Source organism: Mustela lutreola, chromosome 11 (assembly GCF_030435805.1).
Source record: "Mustela lutreola isolate mMusLut2 chromosome 11, mMusLut2.pri, whole genome shotgun sequence".
NCBI classification, from domain to species: Eukaryota; Metazoa; Chordata; class Mammalia; order Carnivora; family Mustelidae; genus Mustela; species Mustela lutreola.
In genome coordinates, this window is record NC_081300.1 from 88,587,276 (window position 1) to 88,613,556 (window position 26,281).

At 43.0% G+C, this 26,281-nt stretch overlaps 1 long non-coding RNA gene across 1 annotated transcript; it reads left to right on the forward strand.

The window, feature by feature from the left end:
* The first annotated feature begins 45 nt into the window (after positions 1-45).
* On the forward strand, positions 46-16,102 carry LOC131810921 (uncharacterized). The gene is made up of 3 exons (XR_009345771.1): positions 46-396; positions 1,251-1,344; positions 15,322-16,102. It is a non-coding gene; the product is annotated as an uncharacterized LOC131810921 (long non-coding RNA).
* Positions 16,103-26,281: the final 10,179 nt, after the last annotated feature.

Here is a 26,281-nt window from a genome sequence, read left to right on the forward strand (position 1 = left end):
GCAGCCTCCAGCTTCCGACTTCCTCCCTAGGTCCCGCCCCCTCCCCGTTGCCAAGGCGCCGGTTACTAGGTTACCGGGAGGCGCCGGGCGCCCGACTCCCTCCCGGTCAGCCCTTTCAGCCCAGCGCTGCCCTTTCGCCGGTGCGACGGGGCTTCCTGAGGCCGGGGGAAGCAAGAGAGGCCGGGTCACCCCCTGCAGCGGCCAGTCATCGTTACAAACTAAAGTCCCACGGCGAAAGCCAGTTCCAGCTACCCCCAAAGTTCAAACACTTAGAGTTCGAAGGAACAGAGAGCCTCCAGCGCGGAAAAACCTCGAGGGAAAACAACCCGAAATGACGGGGCCAGGTCTTGAATATAGATGCCCTAGGAAAAAAAAAGGCTCGAAATAAGCTGGGAGGTGAGTACTTCGAATGGATAAACAACTGCAAACACGCACAGCTCCGGTCTACCTCCCAGTCCGTGCCCCTCACCCAACACAATGCGGAGAGCCCAGCTCCAGGAGCAACACCAGAGTGAAGACCAAAACCAAGCTCCCAGTTAGTTTAATAGCGTGTAACTGGGAAGGGCTAGCTACCAAGCACAGAGGACAGGATCCCTAGGATCTGAAGATAGGGGAACGAGTATTCACATTTTAGTGCCTTTTTCTGCAATGAGATGGTTTTGGACCACTTTTATTTCTTTCTACTTTGCTGGTCTGTATTTCCCAGCCATGAGTATGACGAGTATGTATTGCATCTTACAGATTACATACTTTATCCAGAATAAAGCTTTTTTTTTTTTTTTTTTTTTTTTTTTTTTTTTTTTTTTTTTTTTTTTTAACTTGTGAGAAAGACAATAGGGAGAAAAGAGGAGGCTGGCCTGGGGTCAGAAGGGTTCTGAATCAGAAGCGGCTGCTCCCTGCACCTGATTACCTCTGTGGCAGCTGCTCTAGGAGCAGAGTAGAGGGGCAGTGAGGCAAACACAGGAGGGAAGTTATACTTGAGGCTGGCCCCTGCCTGGGAATTCGGAAGCAGAAAGGGTCATCTGTGGCTTGTGGTGTGACAGTGGCCAGCTCGGACTCTGCGTGTTCAGATCCTTCGTCTGCCCCTTTGCCACCGGCTTCTCTCCTCGTCCTGTAATCTCTACTCCAGAGGTACCTGCCAGGATCAAACAACACGTGTACAGCAGCCGGCACATTGCCGCCTTACTCTCTCCTCCCCTTCTAGCACACTCTCCACCCACCTTGTTCTTGTTTCAAATGTTTCTTCTCAGGCAAAACCTACTCAAGAATCGGCTGGTGTGACTATACCCGCGAGGGCTGATTTCATGCGTCCACGTGACTGGACTCTGGCCGCCCAGAGAGCCGGTAACATATTATGCCGGGGCTGTGTCTCGGAGGGTGTTTCTGAAAGTGGTCGGTATTGGAATTGGTGCACTGAGCAAGGAGGGCCTCACCGGTGCTGGTGGGCATCATCCAGTCCACAGAGGGCCTGAATAGAACGGAAAGGCAGAGGATGGGCGAATTGGCTCTCTTTTTGAGCTGGGGTATCCATCTTCTCATGCCCTCAGACACCAGTGCTCTTTTTTCTGAGGCCTTTGGATTCAGACTGAATCACAGCTCTGGCTCCTGGGTCTCCAGCTTGCAGACAGCCCATTCTGGAACTTCTTGGCCTCCATAATCATGGGAGCCATTCCTAGGATATATAAAATATAAACAGGAATATAAAAATATTAAACATATTTAAAACACAAAATATATTTTATTATACATAAATGTTATTGACATAGAAAACATATATATCAATATTACATATACAATGTAAAATATATTGTAAGTCTACATAATAAAAAATTAATGATGTATATATAGTCATTTTGCTAAGGGACCTTTGTCTTAGAAACACGGTGCCACCACCTCTTTGAGCTGGAAGATGTGACTGAGACTAGACTGAGTTCTCATAAAATTCTGTGTGCAGCTGCTACTCGGTTTGCTTGGAATGCAGAATTCTTCTGTGTGGCGTTATCTTATATATTTACAAGGTCATGTGTTGTGTGCCTCCCCAGTGGATTGTAAGCTTCTTAGAAGGCAAAGCATTGATTTATTTGCCACTATATTCCTAGTGCCTGATGCATGGCTCAGAGGAAGCAATCAATCAATAATTGTTCCATGAAGGAATGAACAATAATAACTAATACTTCTTAGAGAGTTGCTAGGGGCCGGACACTGTCCTATGTACTTTGCTTTACATTTATTATACCCACTCAGTTGTTGCAATAAGCCTAAGCTACTATCATTAGCTCCATTTCATAGACTTGTTAAGTAACTTGCCCAAAAGTTTAGTAGGTTTTCTGACTTGGTATAATGGTCACAACTGGATCTAACCAGGACAAGAGCCCAAATTCTTAGCGAGCTCAGCTAGTGTGGTCCCTGGACTGGCAGCAGCAGCAGCCCCTGGGAACTTGTTAGAAATGTTAATTATTCTTGTCCCTACCCCAAACCCACTGAATCTGAAACTCTGGGGGTGGACCCAGCCATCTGTGCTGTAACAGGCCCTCAAGGGGATTCTGATGCACTGGCGTTTGAGAACCACTGTCCTCCGCTCCCACCGCTTCTCAGTCCTGGAGCTTGCCATCACTTTCTAAGACAGAGAATGGGTACTCACACGCATACGCCGGAAAAACAGAGGTGTCCATTTAATGTGTGTCTCTGCAGTTTTGTGTGTTTCTGGTTTTGTTATTAATTGAATTAATTAAAGACATAGCCCTTTGGGCAAGTTACTTAATATGTCTTTGGTCCTCAGTATTGGCATTTGTGAAATGGGCAGGCCGATATTCAGCCATGAGGAATGGCATCTGTAAGTTGCCAGGGTGTACAATTTTTTTAAGGGCCATCAAAAATTTAGATTTTTATGTAAATTACTGTATGTTAAACATTGGCACCTAATTTAAAAAAAAAAAAAAGAACTGCTGGTAAAGCACAAATGTTGGATCATGTGAGTTTTTCTTTCTGAAATACAGATGATCAGGCAGAAGATGCAGTCATTCCTTCTGACCCTCTGCCTAGATTGTAGACCTTCTGGAGAAATCAGGATAAATAAAGCCGGTAGCTCCATGTGAATTGTGACACTGATGAACATAGGCACAAACTTTTCTTATGTAATCAGAACCAGATTTGGAAATGCTTTAATAAAACCGTAGGTCCTAGAGATGGCAGGATCAGAAGTTACAAACAAAATTACCAACGAAAAGCATTTGCTCTTAAAATTGACTTAGGGGAAGGGAGCCCTGGATTTTATTACTCTCAGCTTTGGAACAAACTTGGCTTTGGACACAGCACTTACTGCCTTAGTTTATTTTTAAGATTTGTTCTTATGAGAGAATGGGATGCGAGGCTATCTTTGGAAGATGCTGGCAGAAGAAAATCAAACTGGGTCTTTCTCCTGAGCATGTTTGTACTGGTGAAATCATGTTTAAATGAAGAGCAAGGACTTGAAGGAGGAAAAAAATCTCAAAGGGGAATTCGAAGAGTTTGTGTAGAGGAAGGGCCATTTTCTTTGGTGACCACAGCCAAATCATTGACTGATAAGGACTGTAAATTCCTCAGCTCTTTTGGGGGCACTCGCTGCCTTCAAGGACTTTCTCTTTGTCGGAAGCCCCAGAAAGCCCCTAAACCCGGTAGGGTTTAGGGAAATCCATTCATTGTCCCCTAAAGTGTGTTCGTTGAATAATTAAGGAATGGTTCTTTTTTGATTCTCAAATCTGATGCTCTTTAACTTTGAGATTGAAAGGGTGATTCATATGAATTTGCTCCATGGGCTCAAAAAATTTCACATTTTTTAATTTTTCTAAATTCCATAGAATGTGGCTCAAGGTCCTCCACCATCTCTTCCTCAAACCAAGGGAGTGTGAAAATTCATTCTGTGGGAGTTGGGTTCCTTCGGTACCCTGGGGTCAAGAAGGCAAAGAGGTTGTAGGGAAATAGGCCAGAATATTTGAGGAAGGGCTTTTAGTCTTCAGCTGTTCCTAAAGTCTGTTGGCATAGATGCTCTTTGTCATCAAGTTTGAGGCTTAGACTTCCCTGGGCCCCTCCTTTGAAATTCTGCCACCTTCTCCTTCTCACCCACTTACTAACTCAAAGCGAGGTTCCAGAACCAATAGTATCAACACTCCTTAGGAGCTTGTTAGAAATGCAGAATCTCTGGACCCACTCCAGGACTCCTCAATCAGAATTGCATTTTAACAAGGTCTCCAAGCAGCTGGTGTGCAGATTTCAGCTGAGAAGCCCCAGATACCACATAACGTATCTCTCTCCCACCACCTTGTTCCTCACCACTGTTCTGCATCACTAAGTATGGAATTCTTCAGGGAGCGGGACCACTGGCCTCTCACATAACACTCCCAACCTCCTCCCTGCTAGGGGCTTAGCATTTTGATCATTCAACCCCAAGTCCAAAAGTTCCTAGGCGTCTAAGCTCCCCTGAGCCAGGCAAACCCAATGCTCCAGGACTCTGAGGCTTAATTGCTTGGGGAAAAGGAAAAAAAAAAAATAAAAAACAACCCTTAGTTTTTGGTGATGAGTCCGCAGTGGAAAGTAAGTCCATTAATTTCTCCATCACATTATTCTGTCACACTAATAATAGGCCCTCTGGGCTGGTGAAATTTTAAAAATATTTCTTCTTCTGGAGTCTTCTCTGTTTCCCTCTAGTTTGAGCCCAGCATCATTGCCCTGGACTACACTCTGGGACCATCTTGATTGAAAAAGAGGAAAAGGTGTTAATAAGGAGGGGAGGGGATGGAAGTGTAATTCCATTACCCTGGCTCTGTTCGGTACTGGTCCAGGCATGGACCACACTGCCTTTGGGTCTATGGGACAGAATTGCAAGGCAAAAAGCATTTGGTGTGTTACCTGTTGTACAATCTGCGTGCAAAACAAAGGGACCGTTTCTCTCCCCTCTCTCAACATAGCAGGGACCCTGGGGATGTAGCGAAGTAAGAAATAGACCTTAATATTGGCAAAAGACTGCAGATTCAATTCGAGGATGAATAGTAATAAGAAAATGCAAATTACTATCATTATTTACGTTGCATGGCAGAGTTACACAACACTTTATTATACAGTAGATGCTACAGAAAGAACTATTTATAGACATTTTTTCCTGTTCCCCCAACCCCCCTAAACTCACTCTTTCAAAGCATCTGGCCCAAGTTCAATGGCAATGTGTTTTAAAAAATACACTTATTTTAAATAAATGCAATACTGAAAAGTAAAGACAATAGTACTGAAAATTGAAGAGCCAAGACTATCCCAAGTCAACATGAAGAATTTTTAAACTCGAAGATATTTTAAGTGTTTCAAAGAGATAGATGTTCAAAATATACTTTTAATGAATCTTTCAACTTAAGAGAAATTGTTTGTTGTTTTTTTTTTAAAGGACACACCTTAGAATTCAGTCTTATTCCAATCTGAAGATGTCCAATCTTGGCAGATGTGCAGGAAATTATCTGGCATGTTCATCAGTATGAAGATTGGACAATTGTGTCTTGAAAAAGTCTTAAAATTTAAAGATCGTTCAAAGTACAGATTTTTAAAAAATTAACGAAAGCAAATTTCCTTCTTAAAGGATTATCTAAAGTTTCCTGAATCTCATGGGAGTAAATTATTTTGTACCCTCTGCTTTAATTTTTTTCTTAAAATTTTAAGGGATATTGGACAAAAACAACATATTCAGTATGTCCTATTTTGGCAAATGTCAACCAGAACTGGCTTGTTAAACATGGGTTATCTTCAGTTTGTGCCAATTAATTAACTTAAGATGTTTTCTTAATGCTAAATTCAAATAAGTTCTTGGTTTTGATATAGCTTCTAATTTTCTTCTGTTGTTCAGGTGATTTGAAATTATAATTGAGAATAAATTTTGCAAAATTAACACATAAAAAGGCATCACTGGAAACGTTTTCCATTGCATAATTCCAAATGCCATGGAAATAGTTGGCGTATTTGGATAGTCATGGAACTTAATTCCATACGTACATATTTCAAAATTATCCATCTGCTTAACACCAGGAAGGGTTTCAATGGTAAGATCTTGGTGTACCCGATTGTGGAGAACTTGGTGTGATAAAATTTGCAAAATCAAAATCGTGTTATTTCTTTAAAAAACAATTAGTGGGATTAGAAAGTTGGTCCAAGCCTGCAATATGGTGTTTTGAGAACAAGAAAACAACAGCATTTATTCATGTCTCCCTGTACCCCCCCAATGTGACCGCCAGGGAGAAGACATGCACCGAGGCAGTGAACTAAAGATCCCCCCCAGATCTTAAGGACTAGGTGACTTTAGCTTAAGCTTTACTGTTTTAACCAAGCAAGACCTTCTTACTTGAAATTGTAAGTGCAGAAAAAGAATAGTGACATTCAAGCTCTGCCCTAAGCTTATTTATATTGGGAAAATACCTTGACGTCTTTAGTCTCAACTACTATAAACTGTCTCAATACTGATACTAAGCTATAGTTGATAAACTTCTCCTTTGATTTGTTTCAACTTTCTAATCAGAATGGGTGCCAGTTATTTATAAATGCATTAATAAAGTAACCATGGTAGATTGTCTGCAAAGATGGTTGCTGCCCATTTCTCCCATCCCTAGGGGGTGCATGCATCTTCCCCTCCCAAGAGCTGGAGTCTTTTTCCTCACTCCCTGGAGGCTGTTCTTTGACTTGCTTTTACCAAAAGAACTTGGCGGCAATGCTGTTCTAGAACTTTCAAGCTGAGGCCTGGAAGTTTACACGTTAGCTAGAGGGAATACCATCTGCCATGACTAGAAGTCCAGGCTTTTCTGTTGGAGAAAGGGGACTCCAGGAACTCAGGTGACAGCAGAGGGCCCCAGAGACATAAAAGAGTCCAGCCAACACCACAAGGAAGGAGGCCCAGCTGTCCTATGCAGTCCTCAATTGTTCAAGCCATTTCAACGGAAACCCTACGAGTGAGGCCATCTTGGAACCTCCAGCCCCACACGAAGCCACCTCAGCTAACACCATGTGAAACACAGGTGAACTGTCCCTTTGAGCCCTGCCCTACTTCCTGCAGATTCACAAGCAAATAACGTGATTGTTATATTAATCCATTACATTTAGCTGTGGTCTGTTAGGTCTGTTATGCGGTAGCAATAGGGACCATCACAGCGACAATTTTCTCAAGTTTTTAAAATTGGGATTTACCAACTCTAAAAACATTTTGGAGGTTGAAAGGAAGAGACAAGTAGAATATTCATTAACCAAAGCTGTCATAACTAAGGGAGTTTTTTAAAAGTCCTTTTGAAAAAAGTTTTGTGGTTATGCTTATAAACTATCTCAGTTGCTGATATTTCTGTCACAGAGAGTGATTTATTTATAAGTCAGCTAATGTGTAACCTTGACTAGAACAATGACAAAAGTAGTTTCTTCAATACTCATCTCATTTTTACTTGGTTGTTATGTAAATGAGAAATTCCAAGGAAGCTATGAGTAAGGAGGAACAGCCTTACAAACCAGACCCTCTGTGAAGCACTCCAGGGCTGCAAATATTATCTGTATAAAGTACACTTGATGTACTTGCATATCAGTAGAAATACCTGTGTCACATGTATTCCTAGACCTAAGACCAAAGGAAATTTATCTAGGCCTAGACAATGTTTTAAGCAAGTTAGAATTTTTATTCAAATTAGAAATATGTCTTGCAGTACTAGTACTGAATTTTTAAAAACTTGGCCACCTCATGTTACCAAATTTGCCAGCGTTTTGACAATGGTATGTATGGAAACATTGCTAGCAGTTTTGTCGACCTCAGGATTTTTTTTTTTTTATCTGCAAAATTAGGATAGTTTTTTTTTTTTTTTTTTAAGAAAAGAACATTTAAATTAGCAGGTGACATATGGATCAGATACTAGCTATATTTGGTGTCTGTTCACTAGAAAATTACATAAAAGGATAGTTAGGAAAGGAGGTGAAAAAGAACCAGTAATAGGAGCCAAATACTAAGGGGAGAAAAGTCTAGTTTATACATGAGACATTATTAGCATAAGGCATTTTGTTCTGTAATGTAACTGTTGTAAAAGTAGAGAGAGAATAAGAGAAGAGTGGTAAATATACAGAAAATAGCAGGAGAACAACGTGACTTTAAAAAAATAAAAAACAGACTCAAGCTCACAGATGGAGGGCAAGGTCTATAAACTAGTCTACTGGGTTTCTATTTTGGGGCATTATTTTGGACTAGATAATGTAAAAACTTTCCCCGGTTAATAGTCGTCTAGATAATGCTGGGTAAAATATAACACCACCAGAAAACAGGAATAATCTCAAGGAGTCAGAAAAACAGATGGTGAAAACTAAACTGGTAGGGTTTATCTGCATGGAGCAGGGGAGGGGTTTCAGTTGTAAAAGTCCCAAAGGACAGGGGACAGAACGTTGGGGGAAGGGCACTGTGGCCTCCACTCAACGACCCTCAAAGAGCTATACCCTTAAGGGAAAGGGTGGAAGGACTAGAAAAAGTCATCCAGCCAACACAGGGAGATAACAAGAAAGCCTATTTCTTTTACTCTGGACCTTGAGTGGGAAAGAAACGCCCCCTTAGAATTGTTCACAGTAGGACTCTACTCATGTAAGGTTCAGGGTTCAAATTTACTTTGGGAAACCCTTAAGCCAAGAAATGAGCTAAGCAAACTCTTAAATGCAAACCTTCAGTCTAGATGTCCTGGATTCCCACAAATAAAGATCTCTGTGTTCAAAATTACAAAACACACAAGGAAACAATCCACCATGAGCAAGAGTCAACAGAAACAGCAAACCACAAGATCAGATCCCAAATGCTTCAGATAACTGGTTTCTTAAAGACCCATTTAAAATAAACTGGTTCGGGGCACCTGGGTGGCTCAGTGGGTTGGGCCTCTGCCTTTGGCTCAGGTCATGATTCCAGGGTCCTGGGATCGAGCCCCACATCGGGCTCTCTGCGCTGCAGGGAGCCTGCTTCCTCCTCTCTCTCTGCCTGCCTCTCTGCCTACTTGTGATCTCTGTCAGATAAATAAAGAAAAAATCTTAAAAAAAAAAAATAATAAAAAAAAATAAAATAAACTGGTTCACAATGATTAAAGCCACAAATGAATAAACACAAGAAAAGAACAATCCTTAAAATAGATGAAGTGCTTTTGAAAAAGAAACTAGGATGTCTTCATCTTGGTGATTTTTTCTCTTTATCATTATCAGTGGAACCAAATATTCAACATGAGACTGCACCTACGCATTGTATATTAACCAGAAGCAGTAAAATTTCCCCATGAGTCATTCATTATCACTCGTTTAGCAAACATTTATCAACACCTGCAATGTGCCACCAACTGTGTGATGCCTGAAATGGGGGTGTGTTGGGGGGGTTGTTCAGCAGGTGAAGAAGACAGACCTTCCAGTGGGGCAGAGATAATTGCAGGCAAAACAGACTTGCAGTTAAATTCTAGCATAACGTATGTACCCAGGATGAAGGAAAGAAAAGAAAGATGCAGGCTGAGAAGGGCCTAAGAAAACCTTAAGGAAGTGAGGCTTCAGCAGAGACTCAAAGAGTGATTAGAATTTATCCTGATGGAGGAAGGAGAGAATGCTGTCCAGAAAGGGAAGAGAATATTGAAAGGCCTGGATTCAAGGCAGGCTGGTGCAGTTCAGAACCTGCAAGAAGACCACTATGGCAGAGTACAGAAAGCCAGTGGGAGGTCTGGTTTGTATGTGTAGGACCACCATGGGAGGCTGAATAGCTCTAGGGGCCAGATTCTGAAAATCCTTGTCTGTTAGGCCAACCAGAGCAGATCTGAGTTTATCCTTCAGGCAATGGGGAAATTTTGGAGAGAAGAGACCAGAAAATTTAGGCTTTGGAAAGACTATTCTGGGGATGGAGTGCCAGATAGTTTAGTACAAGGTAGACTTGTCACTCCTCAAGGTTGTTGTAACCAAAACAAAAGGAAGTTCTTATCCTGTAAGTTTTGGGGGAAAACACTTGAAACTAGTTTTGATGAGTGTCAGTAAGGGAACAAAACATTTAGTAGGAAGCCAGTTTGGAAAAGCACCCTACTGTGCATTCCTAAGTGGAAAGACAAGCATAAGAATATATATAGAACATGCTCCCATTTTTAAAAAATGGAAACAAAACCTAAAATCACCTCTACATATGTGTGTGTGCACAGTAAATATATATTAATATGAAAAAAAGCCCCAAAGAGCTTCCAGCCTCCTCTTCTTGTTCTTCAGATTCCTGTTGTAGATAATTGTCCAGAAACAATAATAATGATGCTTCCTGTTTTCAAATTCATTGCTGATGGTCCAAAGGGATGGAACAGGAGGGAAATAAAAAATTACTCTGAGGTCAAAATCATGACTCCCTCACTGGAAAGTGAGCTCCCTGGAAATGAGCCACATGTTTTATTCATCTTTGAATTTCTCCAGTGCCTGGCACATAAATGCCCAATAAAAGTTTATTGGATGTGAGAATAAGAATATGGGAATTGGAGAATACCCTAATGGTTGTGTGGAAACTGGAAAGAGATTAAATTTTGGAGAATTCAATCTAACAAGTATTTATTTGAGCCTTTGTCGTGTGCCACCCTGAGCTGGCATGTAGGGTGAGGGGAGGTGGTTGTGTTGAGCAGCTTAAAGACCTAATCTTAGCAACAAGCAAAGGAGGGTTAGAAAGATATGGTCTAAGGGTACCAGCTTTGGAGTCAGGCAGACCAGGGTTTAAATCAGGATTCTTCCATTTACTAGTGGTTTGACCAAAAGCAAATAGCTTAACCTCGATGGGCCTCCACTTCCTCATCTGCAAAATAAAGATTATAATGATAGTACCTACTTCAGAACTGTGGAGAGAAATAAGTGAGATATTCACATCAAGCACTTAGCATAGTACTTGAGTCAGAGGAATCTCTGGATTTACATGAGATATTATTGTAGACAAATGTAGGGATCAAACTAGGGTATCTGGTTGGTGCTACTTTTAACCAGCTACTCTAGAATGTCTCTTTGGTAATTTTGGTAGTCAGAATGATGTCCCCAAAGATATCCATACCCTAATCCCTGGAACCTGTGAATATGGTACCTCACAGAGCAAAAGGGACTTTGCAGATGGGATTAAGTTAAGGATCTTGAGACGGGAGATTATCCTAGATTATCCTAGTGGGCTCTGTGTCATCACAAGAGTCTTTATAAGGGAAAGAGGGAGGCAGGGGAATAGTGAAAGTGTGACAGTGGAAGCAGATGTTGGAGTAATGTGTTGCTGGCTGGGGGTCATGAGCCAGGAATCGTGAACAGTCTTTTGAGGAGGGGAAAGGCAAAGCAGTGGGTTCTCCTCTGGACCCAACACCTTGACTTTAGCCCAACGAGATGATTTTGGACTCCTGACCTCCAGAATTGTAAGATCATAAATTTGTTGTTGCTTTGAGTCACAGTGTTTATGCTAATTTATTATAGCAGCTTTAGGAGACTCAGACAGTAATGATGGACAAAGAGATGGGCTGCCCAGACCCTATTCAAGCAAAGACTTGCTGTCCCATTGCTGGGAGTACAGTCAAGAGATGGGCTCTGCTCCCAGCTCCTTGGGCTTCAAGCCACAGCTGTGGAGAGTTGTTCATCCAAGGTCACGTCCTTTCTGGGACAGTTCATACTGAGTGACTAAGGGAAGCAAGAGTGGGATGGGGCTACAGGAACTTGTTACTTTGGTCCAACTCCCACCAACCCCGACAGGCAATCATCACTGTAGAGAGTCCCGTGGTTTTGGCGGGGGCGTTATTGGGTGCATGTCACAGTTGGGCCTTTCTCTCTGCCCAGCTCTGCTTTGTTTAGAAAAAAACCAGTTCTCCCTCCAGTGTGTCTCACTGACTCTCGCAGGACTACCACACTCACGACACATCTGACACTAGAGATGTGGGGGTTTTCCCCGCGCCAAGCAATTCTGCAACACCAGCTGGGTGTCCTACAATTCAACTCTGTTCTGACACTATCTGCGGATAGCATCAGATCCCACAAGTTCAGGGCTCGGTCCCACAAGACTATCTCCTCAACTCCCACTTCAGATGCCTGTTGCAAGTCTAGCTCATCAGCTGTACTTCTCACTGATTAGCTATAAATCAGAGTTCCCACAATCCCCTTCTCAGGTTCAATTAATTTGCTGGAACATCTCACAAAACTCAGGGAAACAGCTACTTATATTTACCAGCTTGTGAGAGGACACGATAAAGGATACAGATGACAAGTCAGCTGAAGAGGTACATAAGGTGGGGTCTGGAAGTGTCCTGAGTGTAGGACCTTCTGTCCTCAGGAAGTTGGGGTATGCCACTCTCCCAGTGTGTCGATGTGTTCTCCAGCCTGGAAGCTCTCCAGACCTCAGAGTATTGGGATTTTATGGAAGCTTCCTCATGCATGACCAATTATTAACTCCCATTTCCAGCCCCTCTGTCCTCTCTAGAGAATAGGAGGTGGGGCTGAAAATTCCAAGCTTCTAATCCTGGCTTGGTCTTTCTAGTGACCAGCACCAATCCAGGAGCCCATCCAGGAGGCCAGAGTCACCTCAATAGATCAAAAAATGCTCCAAGAGCTCATCACTTAGGAAATAACAAGGGTTTCAGGAGCCCCATGTCAGGAACTGAGCGAGAGACTCGCATGTATATGTTCTATTATCTCACAAGCTTCCTCCTGCTGCTGCTGCTGCTGCTTCTTTTTAAGATTTTATTTATTTATTTGACAGACAGAGATCACAAGCAGACAGAGAGGCAGGCAGAGAGAGAGAGGAAGGGAAGCAGGCTCCCTGCTGAGCAGAGAGCCCAACGCAGGGCTCCATCCCAGGACCCTGGCACCATGACCCTAGCTGAAGGCAGATGCCTAACCCACTGAGCCACCCAGGCGCCCCTTCCTCCTGCTTCTTTTCACAGATGTTGAATGCTAACTCTTGTTCTTCAAACTCTGTTTCCGTATTCTTCCAGAAAAATCCACCTGTAGCAGAAACCCATCTGAGAGTGAAGGACAGTGCCTTTGAGATTACAGACCACTATTTAACTGTCTGGGTTTTGTTTTGTTTTGTTTTTTTAACTCTTAAATTTCTTTAAAAATAGAGACTACTAGGGGCACCTAGGTGACTCGGTTGTTTAAGCATTCAGACTCTCAGTTTTGGCTCAGGTTGTGGCCTCACGGGTTGTGGGATCGGGCCCTGTGTCAGGCTCTGTGCTCAGCAGGGAGTCTGCTTGAAGATTCTCTCCCTCTGCTTCTTACCCACCCCCTTGTACCTCTCTTTCTCTCTCAAATAAATAAATAAATCTTAAAAATAAAAATATAAGTAAACAAATAAAAATACAGAATACTGGTATTTTATCCATAATCCTTTCACAAATGCATTTCACTACGCTTCTATCCCTTTCTTAAAAATAAACTAAAATAGAAATAAAAGCAAAAATCTGATTTAGAGCAGGGACCACATATCCTGCATATTTTTTAAAGCTTTGTTTATAATGTTTTTTGTTCATAATGTTTTTTAAACCTTTGTCTATAAACAGGAAAACCAAGTCTAATTGTGTTTGTAATTTTATGTGCATAGGAAGCAATTTCCCTTGTTTAGGTGTTAGCCAAGTTAAGCTGAGGAGTATAGCCCTCACAGGAGAGTATAAAGGTGGTCTTCTCTCCTCAGACAAAGAGAAAAGAGAGTACAAAATTCATCCTTTGGAGACCTCACCTCTGTTCATATGCATGAATATTTATAGTATGGTTCAAGACATTTAAGTTTTATTTAATAAGCCATTGTGGAATTTCCAATTAAAACCAGCATATTGGGAGGCACCTTTATTTCCTTTTCCTCCCCAAATCTGGCTAAAACACAATAAAGGGATGAGAATGTACTAACTCACCAGGATAAAGAGAATGAGGGGAGACAATAGTGGATAAGAGATTTCAACAAATATTGGGAGACAAAAGGTTGTTGGAGGGATTTCCAGTTAAATATGAAAGGCTAAATACTTTGCCTTTTCCAAAAACTTTACTAAGACAATATTAAACCTGGCTGGCTCTGTCCATAGAGTATGTAGCTCTTGATCTTGGAGTCATGTCCCCCACTGAACATAGAGTCTGACAAAAAAATGTTGGGCCTCTCAGTTGGCTCCATCAGTAGAGCACACAACTCTTGATTTTGAGTTCAATCCCCATGTTGGGTATAGAGATTACTTAAAAAAAAAAAATCTTAAAAAAAATTAAGGAATAAAAAAATATGTGTTAGTTATAGATGTGCCATACCTGAGGGGAGAACAGTCACCAGCTTTCCAATCTAGAATTCTATATCTAACCAAACTATCACTGGGGATTAACATCAGAAAAAAAATATTTTCAAATAATACACTATATGTTAATAAAAATAGTTTAAAAAAATAAACAGAAAGGTCTTCTGTTTCAAAAAAAATATTTTCAGGCATTCAGGGACTTAAAAAAACTACCTTCCATTTGCCCTCTTTCAATAAGCTTTTGGAAATGTACTCTAACAAAATGAGAGTAAAATAAGAAAGAGTGAGACAAGACTTGAAGGAAGAGGAGATTCACAATGGGCAATAGGCAAAGGAAATTCAGAGGACAATGGCAAAGAGATGATTCAAAATGACAGCTGTGCAGTAGGCCCTAGAGAACAACTTGTCTTGATTGGAGCAAGAAAACAGACTCTGAGAGGAGATTCTGATTCTTAGAATGTAGAAAATATTGTTGACAGGCCTATAGCAGAGATGTTGGAGCCCTTGAAAAATTATATATATATATATATAACAATACTTGGAGAAATTAAAAACCAAGTCAATTATAAACTCTAAGGAAAAAAACAAAGGGTTTTATAAGAAAGGAAACATAGTCACAGTTCATCTACTTGGTTTGGTAGAAAACAAAATTTATCTGGTCATAATATAAACATTTCTACTCCCAAATGGCTGTATAATGATGTTGGAGAGATACGAGGAGGGTAAGTAAGGAGTGGTGTTAATGTACAAGAAATGAATCAATAGGCGTTCTAAAACTGATACATCAAGAAATTGTAGTATTAGTTTTCTATCTAGAAGGACAGTAATAAGTACCAGGGGAAAAACTATATGGTTTGACGGTGGTTGCCTCTGGGAAAGAGGACATGAAAGCTGAGACAGAGGAGGGTAAGATACAGGGTCCTTTAAACCATGTGCTTTTCAACTATATTCTTTAGAATAAATCATTAAATGATCTGAAGATGGTAGTATATACTGTATTTGATTATAATAATGAGTAAATGATATATTGAAATTTAAAACAATTAAAAAATTAAAATTTGCTTTTTTGCACTTTTAGGAATAGAATCATCTCATGAAACTGAAGACTTGACAAAGTGTTCTCAGCCTAGTGGTAAAGCACACAGACTTTGGAGTCTCAAACCGCTTTTTAGCTTCAACACTGCTATGTGTTATGTGATCTTGGATAAATTATTTAACTTCTTGAACCTTGATTTTTCTTGACTATACAGAGGGGATATCAATAATACCTATGTCATAAGAATTATTTCATAATTAAATTTAATTAAATTAAATGAGATAAAAATAACAAAAATAACAACTAAGGAACCTATGCACTTTGTGTATATTATCTTTTTTTTTTTTTTTAAAGATGTTATTTATTTATTTGACAGAGAGAGAGATCACAAGTAGGCAGAGAGGCAGGCAGAGAAAGAGAGGGAAAGCAGGCTCCCTGCCAAGTCAAGAGCCTGACTTGGGGCTGAATCCCAGGACGCTGACTGAGCCGAAGGCAGAGGCTTTAACCCACTGAGCCACCAAGATGCCCCTGTACATATTATCTTATTATCTTATTGAATCTTATTGAATATCTACATATTACTTATTGAATCTTCATAACCTATTTTATGAAGAGATTTGTATCATAATACCTAATTATTTAATTACTAATTACTCAATAAACATTAGCAGTTTTCTGTTAGTATTTTGATGGGAATGAAGACTAATAAGAGAAACAATGAAAAAACTCGGGAACATTCTGGTTATTCTGAGACTAGATTGGTGATATCCCCTGTCCCCCTATTACACATAGTCTTGAACCTGAAATAAACAGAAAAAAGTCACCATGGCATCAAAGTTCTATTCAAAAGTGACAATTGTTGGCTTAGCTCTACATTCTTTTTTTTTTTTTTTTAAATTGTAAGGATGCCTGGCTGACTTAGTCAATCCCAGGACCCTGGCATCATAGCCTGAGCCAAAGGCAGACGCTTAACCAACTGAGCCACCCAGGTCCCCCTGTTGCATAGATTTTTCGAAATAGAATTGCTAGGTCAAAGAGTAAATGCCCTGCAAAAGAGTTGTACCCACTTATACTACCACTCATTAGAGTATGAAAGTGCTTATCTGCTATTCTCTCTTTGTTCTTAGATAATACTGCTCTCTTTAATATTTGTGATGCCGATGGACCAGAAATACCTCAATGTGTGAATTTGTATTTTTCTTTTAATTTATTTATTTGAGAGAGGGAGAGAGAGAGTGAGTGAGCCTGAGTGGCGGTGGCGGGGTTGGCAAAGGGAGAGGGAGAAGCAGACTTGATCCTAGGACCTGAGATCATGACCTGAGCTGCGTGCAGCTGCTGAACTGACCAAGCCTCCCGGGCATCTCGGTATTTTTCTGATGACTGTTAGAGTATCTTTTTGCACTTTGATTGGCTACACATTTTGCTGTGTTTTAATCCGTTCTCTACTGGGGTACATTTAGCTTGGTTATCAGCCCACTGCACATGTGGAATGCCCGAACAAAGAGGTGACTATGGGAAGGTGTTAGAAATGCATCCAGTGACAATAAAATGACTGCAGAGACGTTCAAAATGATAGCCTTGAGTCATCAAGTTTCACTGTATTTAGGAAATAGAAGAGCGTTCTTCAAAGAGTTCTATCAAAAATGGTTAAAAATATAAAGTCTTGGTAATTTCTGAAAGCTACCATTTATTGAACAGCAACCATGCGTCATCCTCTGCATTAAGGCTTTTCAAACACCATTTGATTTCATCTTGGCGTGAGCAAGTATCATGTCATTTTATGTTGTAGAAAGGACAGTTTCTGGAGACTAGCCCAAGGTAACAAACCACAGGCAGTGGGTCGGTGGATCCGAATCCAAATCTGTGACACCCTCACCCTTTGAGAGGGCCTTCTGAGGGAGGTCCTGGAGACTCACGGACTGCGCATACCATGCTTACTGGTGTCTCAAGTAGCCTGGGTCAATGTGCTTGTTTTTGTTCTTACTCTTTTTTTTTTTCTTTTAAGATTTTATTTATTTGTTTGACAGACAGAGATCACAAGTAGGCAGAGAGGCAGGCAGAGAGAGAGGTGGGGAAGCAGGCTCCCCACTAAGCAGAAAGCCCGATGCGGGGCTCGATCCCAGGACCCTGAGATCATGACCTGAGTCGAAGGCAGAGGCTTTAACCCACTGAGCCACCCAGGCACGCCTGTTCTTACTCTTGCAAATCCAGAGTCAGTAGACTTCAGGAGAAGGCTTTATTGGAGTTCTGTACCAAGTGCGCCATGACTCACGAGGAAATGACTTTAGGTGGTGCTTAGACACAACGTTCAATGGCACTGAATCACCCGGTGAGGAAGTTACTCTCCTTTGAGTCCCTCTCAATCATGTCATCAAGGAGAAAGTCTGTAAGCGGTGCTTCTAGTTCTGGAACACCTCTCTGGTGCTTGCTGATTTCTTCCTATTTAACAAATACTGCAGCAGATTTCAGAGCTCCAGCCAGTAATAGTGTCTAGGTAGAATTTAATAACATTATTTTAAAAAATGATATTTACTCTTGCGGTTATCATCTAGTTATGGCAAGATGTCTGTTTCTCATTTGCAGTAATGAAATAAATTTCCCCTTTAAAATGAATTTGCTTTCGTAAAAATAGTGAGTCACGTAAGAGAAAATTGTAGGCATACGCTGTTACCAGTTGTCAAATAACTGGGCAAAATTGTGAAAAAAGGTAACGCTTGAATGGCGTTTCAGAGACACTGCTTTCCTAGATTCATGAGAGCAGGCTCTAGGCTCCATGGGTATCTCTGTTTGTTGACTCTAATCATACTTTCCTGACTTGAGGGTACATTATATCACATGAGATGTTTGTTAAGAATTCAAATAGCCAGGCCTTGAACCCCAAAGAGCCTCTGTAGGTCTGAGACAGGACCTGGGCTTTGTAATTTTGATTAAGCAATCCAAGTGGTTCTGATGTGAACTAGTCAGCGCATGGCACTTGCAGAAATTCTGAATTGGATCTTTCAGTTTTAACCCAATATCAGAAAAAAAAAAGTTTGTTTGTTTGTTTTGGGGGGGCAGAGGGAGAGAGAGAGTCTTGAAGCAGACTCCCCACTGAGCACAGAACCCCATGAAGGGCTCAATCTCAGGACCCTGAGGTCATGACCTGGGTGGAAACCAAGACACCCCATTTAACACACTGAGCCACCCAGGAGCCCAAACTATAGATTTTTTGGAAACAGATGAGGAAGAATGCCACATGCCTCTAAGTCTGGCAGGACACAGTGTGCTTCTGCCTTTGTGTGGCTCCAGTGGGTTTGGTTTCCGGGGCAGAAGCAGTCACATCTAATTTTCAGGCGGTGGTCTAGGCACTTCACACGCATTGAGTCATTTCATCCTCAGCACAATCCGAGAAGGCAGATACTATTACCTTCATTTTAAGGGTGGGGAAACCCGGACACAGAGAGGTGAAATCACTTGCCTAAGGTCACAGGGCTGGGAGGTGGCAAAGTTGGGATTTAAACCTGACCATCAGCTCGGGGTCAGAGCTCACATTCTTCCCTGCAGGGGTCAGTTCCCTCCCCTGGACCCACCTCTATGTGTGATGATGAAGGTCCCGCGCCCCCTCCAATTCTGCAGATTCCTGTTGTCCTATCAGTACATCAGACTCTTTGCTTATAATCAGAAATTAATTGATCATTGAGTTAAATGAATACAAGAATACGGACGAGGTTAGGGTCCCTGGTCCGAGGTCTGTAACCTTCCTGCTCAGTCGAAACCGTGGACTAGGCCTGTCTTTCAAAACTAAAAGCCAACATTTGTACTTCCTATGACAAAAATAAAACACGTTCTCAATTTACCAGGTAGACTAAACTGGTACTGATTTATCTGATTCTGTGCACAAAAGCCCAAGACAGGGGAAAACTTATGATCTGCCCCACTCAGCATTTCTCATTTTTTCCCCATTTCTTCAAAGAAAAGGAAAGTCGAGAAATCACAGAGGAGACTTCTAAAGGGCCATCAGCTCCCGTGTTCAGACTCAAATACAAAAAGAGGCTCAATGAACTCAGGGTCTGTGCCTTCCAGAAGGCAATCGAATTGTGGAGGATTTGAGGCTCGTCTAGGACAATGCGAGCAATTTTGGTCATTTCTTTCTTCTTTTTCTTTTCCTCCCCCCCAACCCCCCCAACCCGAAGTCACAGATGGGTGCTAGAACACGGGCCAACCCTGGGCCACGAGATGCAGCCGACCAGCTGTGGTACAGTGTGCGTAGCAGGTGCACGAGGCATGGCCTGCGGCCTGAGCTGGCCAGGCAGGCGTGGGTTTCTTCTCTGGCCAGGAGAACCGCGGAATGCGGGAATGGCATGGGCCAGGGAAGGTAGCACACCTTCAGGATGTCCAGACTAGGGAACAGGTTTTGTTTGTCCTGCCAGCAGCTGCTTTTTCATCCCGTTGGGAGAGCCTGGTGGAGCCGCTCACAAGCAGGGGCCCATGGAAAATGCACAGCCAGGATGTCAGCGACAGCCTCACAGTGGCACTCTGGAAAGGGGTGATCACTTTGAACAATGCACACAGGTTCATGTGACAAGCCATTAAAACTCCAGCCCAGGTAAACAGCATGTGTTCTTTTTTAAAATTTAAAAAAAAATTTTTTTTAATAGTTTATTTATTTATTTATTTGACAGAGAGAGAGAGAGAGAGATCACAAGTAGGCAGAGAGGCAGGCAGAGAGAGAGGGGGGAAGCAGGCCCCCAGCTGAGCAGAGAGCCTGATGTGGGGCTTGATCCCAGGACCCTGAGATCATGACCTGAGCTGTAGGCAAAGGCTTAACCCACTGAGCCACCCAGGAGCTCCTAAATTTGTTTTTTAAGATTTTATTTATTTATTTGACAGAGAGAGATCACAAGTAGGCAGAGAGCCAGACAGAGAGAGAGGGGGAAGCAGGCTCTCTGCCAAGCAGAGAGCCGGAATCGGGGCTCAATCCCAGGACAATGAGATCATGACCTGACCCACTGAGCCACCCAGGTGCCCCAGCATGTGTCCTTTATCAGACTGTTTCCTTAGTCTATGGCACACTATGTATAGGCAGGAGCCCTTCACGTCAGTGACACAAAGGCAGGGTTCACTTTCAGGTTTTTATGAGGTGCTTTCGATGCTGTTGTTGATAAGGAGGCCACGGAGTCCCCTACCAAAACGTAGATTATTTAATTCCTCTGCTTTTTTGTCTCCGTCAAGATAACTTCGGAGCAGCTGAAGGTAGCATATGTTTGCCGGGGTAGCTATCCACAACAACAAAAGACACTTACTTTAAAGTAAAAGCTGTAAAGATTCTCAACGTGTGTGTGTCGTTTGCTCTGTGATGTCTGAGGCCAGAAAAGGGGCCCTTCTTGAAAAGGAAGATGTAAAGCCGTAGGTGTCAACTTGGGCTCAACATCAGAATTACCCTAGGGAGCTTTTAAAAATCCCAATGCCGCCCCAGACCAAATAAATCAGAATCTCTGGGGCGGGGGTAGGATCTAGGCACCAACATTTAAGAAAAAAAAAGTTTCCCAGGTGATTCCTACGCATAGACATTGCATGAAGGGGAAATTTCCTTACCCTTTGGAAAGTCGTGTAAGACTTTTGGGAATTCACTGACCTCTCATTTCTGGAGGAATGAAAATGGAAATCACCACATCAATTGCCTGATTTCCATATTTTAGCATCTGCCTTTCTTCTCATTGTTGTGTGCAAGTACTGGAAGTCCTGCCCTCTAGTGCCTTGGGACCAGCAGGTAGAGCAGATGAGGACATCAGGAGAAAGCTTGGGGAGCAGAGACTGGAGTGGGGCGGAGACTCTGGGCCCCAAAGTTGAATAGCCTTTCCTATGTTGTGCACCCATTACCTCTATCTAGTTCTAGAACTTTCTCATTACCCCAAACAGAAAACCAATACCTATGAATCCCCTCCCCCCCCCCTTGCAACCCACCTGCTTTCTCTCTGTGGATTTGCCTATTCTGAATATTTCTTATCAATGTAATCCTACAGGCTGAGGCCTTTTGTGTCTAGCTTCTTTCCTTTGCATAATGTTTTCAAGTTCATTGCCCATTGTAGCATGCCTCAGTGCTTCCTTCCTATTTACGGCTGAATACAATTCCGTTGTATGGATATGCCACACACTGTTTGTCCAGCTCTTTAGGTGACAGGTAGTTGGGTGGTTTCCACCTTTCAGCTATTGTGACTAGTGCTGCTGTGAACTTTTGTGGGCATGTTTTGTTTCAACAGAGGGATCATCTTTACATATAACAGCTGCCCCCACAGCACTAATCCCAACTCTGAGCCCACTCATACGTGTCCACGAGGCAGGGACTTAAGAATAGGGGGACCACTCCGTCCCACTTTGCCTTGGATTGTCCCGGTTTTAACACGAAGGGCCCACATCTAGTAAACCAGTAGAGGGAGGTCTGGCAGTGGTCTCATCCACCAGCAAAAGCCTTCTCAAGGCAAGGCCAATAGTTTTAGTATTTTTGACCGACTTCAAAAATCATTGGGACAAGTCTGTTTCTTGCAATTGTCTCTAATGGCAGTGACTTCAGGAAGCTGGGCTTTGGCACAAGCTTCCTTGATGTCGCCTGGAGGATTCCTATTCCTTATTCAGTCTCAGCTTCAGACTCATGCCCACGACAGAGATTCCCAGAGTCTCTTCCCTTGCAAAGGGGTAATGGGTTCCTCTCCTTTATTCCAGAAGCATCGTATAATTACAGGATGCATTTGCATGGGTCTCCCCCATTAGACCATGACCCCCTCAAGGATAGTGGAAGGTGGTCTAGGCTTTGGTCTGCCCAACATCCATTCCCTCTTCTGACAATAGCATTCTTCTTTTCCTTTAGGGGCGCCAGCCGTCCCCTAATCTCAGACAACACACTTTGGGTGGAGTGGATACCAGTCCTCGGCAACCCAGACGTGGCCGGTCAGCACATTCCATCTCCTTGGTTGACACAACTGGCTCAGGAAATCGTGGCCTGAACCAGGTTAGTGCGCAATCAGTCCTGCAACTTAAGTTAACTGGAACTAAACCAGAAATAAGGAGGAAGGAACTCTACTTCTGCTAGGGTTGCTAAGCTCTCGGTGGCCAGCTTAGCCACGACCTGGGGGAGAAACCGCCTTGAAGGGAAGCCTCCCTGGAAGAAAGCAGGACCGAGGGACAGGGACAGAATGGGAACGATGCCAGGCTGCAGCGAGTTTCCTCCCTTCAACTTCCTGGTGATGTGAATCACTTTTTTGCTCATTTTGGGTTTTCATCTCTTCCAACTAAAAGAAAACTGAAGAATGCACTGTTCTTTTTTTAATTAATATTTAAATCTTATATTATTGCACCATCCTGGCACGTGATAGGCACTCAAGAAATGCGTGTGTGCGTGCAGACTTTGCTAGGTGTCCCGTCGCTATGTTTTCTCAAGAGATGCTGTCGATGCAAGAAGAGTCAGGAGGGGAGGGTGTGGAAAAGTTGGAAGCCTCCCACGTTGCTGGGGGAATGTTAAATGGTGCAAACAGCTATAGAAAATAGTTTGGCAGTTTCTCAAAAAGTTAAACTGAATTATCGTATGACCATCATCCCTGCTCCTGGATATACAGGCATATCTCGTTTCATTGTCCTTCCCTTTATTGAGCTTTGCAGATATTGTGCTTTCTTCTAAATCAAAGGTTTGTGGCAACGCTGCATTGAGCAAGTCTGTGTGTGCCATTTTTCCAACAATATTTGCTTGCTTTGTGTCACCGAGTCACATTTGAGTAGTTCTTGTAATATTTCAAGCTTTTTCTTTTTCTTTTTTAAAAGATTCTATTTATTTATTTGACAGAGAGAGATCACAAGTAGGCAGAGAGGCAGGCAGAGAGAGGGGGGAAGCAGGCTCCCCGCTGAGCAGAGAGCCCGATGCGGGGGCCGATCTCAGGACCCTGGGATCATGACCTGAGCCAAAGGCAGAGGCTTAACCCACTGAGCCACCCAGGAGCCCCAGAGGCAGAGAATCTTTAAGCAGGCTCCCTACTGAGCACAGATCCAGATGTGGACTCAATCACATGACCCAGGAAATCGTGACCTGAGCTGAAACCGAGGCAGAGGCTTAACGGAGCTACTCAGGCATCCCAGGAATAAAGTATTTTTTAATGAAGGTATATACATTGCTTTTTAAAGACATAATGCTATGACACTTAATATCTGCAGTCCCCTGTAAACATAACTTTTATATGCACGGGGAAACCAAAAAACTCACGTGACCGGCTTTATTGCAACATTTGTAATATTTACTGTAGTGGTCTGGAACCAAATCCATCTCCAAGGGATGCTTGTATGCCCAAAAGAATGCATGACACTGTTGGAACAACTTGTGCACAAAGTCCATAACAGCACTATTCACAATAGCCAGATGATGGAAAAACTTAAATATGCACCAGCAGATGGCCAGGTGTCAATATGGTCTTCCATACAGTGGAATATTACTCAGTTGTAAAAAAGGAACAGAGCACCGATCCATGCTGCAACATGGATGAAGGTCAAACACATTCACTAAGTGAAAGAAGCAAGACACAGAAGGGCTGATATTGTAAGATTCCACTTCTACGGAAAATCCGGAAGAGGTAAACGTCCACAGAGAGAGAAAGAAGATTAGTGGTCCCGAGAGACCCGAAGAAGGCAGAAATGTGGAATGACTGCTAAATGTGGACGGGACTTTCCTCTGGGTGACAAAAACATTCTGGAAGTATAGAGTGGTGATGGTTGCACAATCCTGAGTGTAATAAATGTCACCAGTGGCAAATTTTATGTTATGTACATTCAGCTGCAATAGAAACCAAACAAAAGAATCTGGAACTTCATCGGGGCTGCCACAGATGGATGCGTGGGTGTTGTTTCCTTTGTCAGGGGCCCAGACTGGGGGCAGTGGCCATGGCCTCAATCTGTCCCACAAGCCGTGACCCCCAGTACCCAAGCAGAGCAGATGATTTCTTTGGAGTGCAAGATGGTGTAAGAAGTAAGCAAGTTTGGGGGGCACCTGGGTGGCTCAGTGGGTTAAAGCCTCTGCCTTCAGCTCAGGTCATGATCCCAGGGTCTTGGGATCGAGCCCCACATCAGGGTCTCTGCTCCATGGGGAGCCTGCTTCCCCCTCTCTCTCTGTCTGCCTCTCTGCCTACTTGTGATCTCTGTCTGTGAAATAAATAAATAAATAATCTTTAAAAAAAAAAAAAAAAAGGAAGCAAGTTTGGTCAATGGCCTCACTTTACTGCAACTTTCAGCGAAATCCTTCAATGTACACTAAGGAGTTGGCCGGTGTCACAGTATACATCGTCTCCCATCTGAGGGCGCTGTCTCTGAAAAATTCACTGCATTGTTGAGTGCTTAATTTGTAAAGCTAGCATAAATCACCGGACTAAATTGTCCATTACCGAGAGCTCAAGTTATCTTGCCATCAAGAGAGGGATCCTGTTGCTTTGCCTGCACTGGAAAATTAAGAAACAAAGAGGCAAAAGGCCAAAAGGAGGAGAACTCTAGAAAAAGTCCATTTTCTGATGTTGGAAAGACTTCACAAGGTTAAAGATAGGAGCATTCTGCCGGCACTCCTCAAAGGTATTTTTTTTTTAAAGCCATTTATGTTTTGGGGATCACTGAGTTAGAACAGAACAATAATAGTCCTCTCACAGCTATGGAAGATTCGGTTGTATCCTGGGGGCTGGCGTCCTGAGATTGATCCCCCAGCAAAGAATCAGGAGGAAAAAGGAAAAAAGAAAAAAGAAAAGCAAAAAAAGAAAGAAATGCCCTGGGAAGGCGGTGTGTCGAGCCCTTCAAGGAGAAGTCATGTCAGTTTTGTTATGTTCAGGGGCGTCGGCCACCCCCTACTTCCTAACGCGCTACTTTCCAATTTGGGTCCCTATTCACCAGGCAACTTAGAAAATATTGGGGACAGCTTATCGCTAATATAACGAGATGTGGAATGAGACTTTTTCTGTTGACCCAGAACTTCAGCTAAAGCTTCAAAGCTGAGGGCAATGCGTAACAATACTTCCTCCTGTCAAGAGGTGACCAGACCGGTCCCTTGACCGTCAGTAACCATCAGCTTCCAGCCTATATAAAACAAGGTCAGATTTTATCCAGAGAATGTTTCTCTGACAGGTCTTTGTAGGTGGTTTTCTTCTCCCCTCTGATCTCCAAGCCAGGAGAGGAGAGCTCAAAGCAGAATCACTCATGAGACTGGGAACACCAAGGGGGGGGCGGTGACCGGCACCTCAGTGCCACCTGAAGGTTGCCTGGGGCTGTCCATGACAATAGGGCAAGAAGCAAGGGCAGAGGGCAAAGGTGCACCCTATATCCCAGGGGCCCGAATATGTGTGTAGGTCTGAGTCATCCTGACTCACCCAAGAGGACTCAGCCAGGACCTCAGAAAAAGAATGTGGGGGTGCTTCCTAGGGTCTGAATGGAAACGAGGTGTGCAAGAGGTCACCCAGCAATGCACTGAGCGCTCACAAGGTCCCGACAGGGTTCTCCAAAGATCTCCCAGTGCAACCAGCACTTGTCAGGCCAAGGCAGGCAGTGGGGGGCATCTGACACCCAAGAGAACTATACCCATTCTCAGCAAAGGGTCCCTTTTCCTCTTGCTCTCCTGCTCCTATGCTCCGGCAAGGTGAGCTGGGAAGGGACAGGAGAGGACACACCTGTGCTCATCTCCACTGCAGATTCCTGAGCCACCTGTGGATCAGAACCGAGGGGGTGGGGAAGAGGTATTAAACCGCATATGAGAGTACAGTTTTGATCGGACTGGACTGGACTTTTAATATGAGCCTCTTCTTACAGCTGAAACTCAGAGCTATGGGGTCTGATGTGATATTTCCAAGCTCAGCTCCTTTCATAGCCCAGTAAGAAGAATTTATTTCCACTATTGTTAAAGGCACTGTGAGGGGGGTGCCTGGGTGGCTCAGAGGATTAAACCTCAGCCTTCGGCTCAGGTCATGATCCCAGGGTCCTGGGATCGAGCCCCGCATCGGGCTCTCTGCTTGAC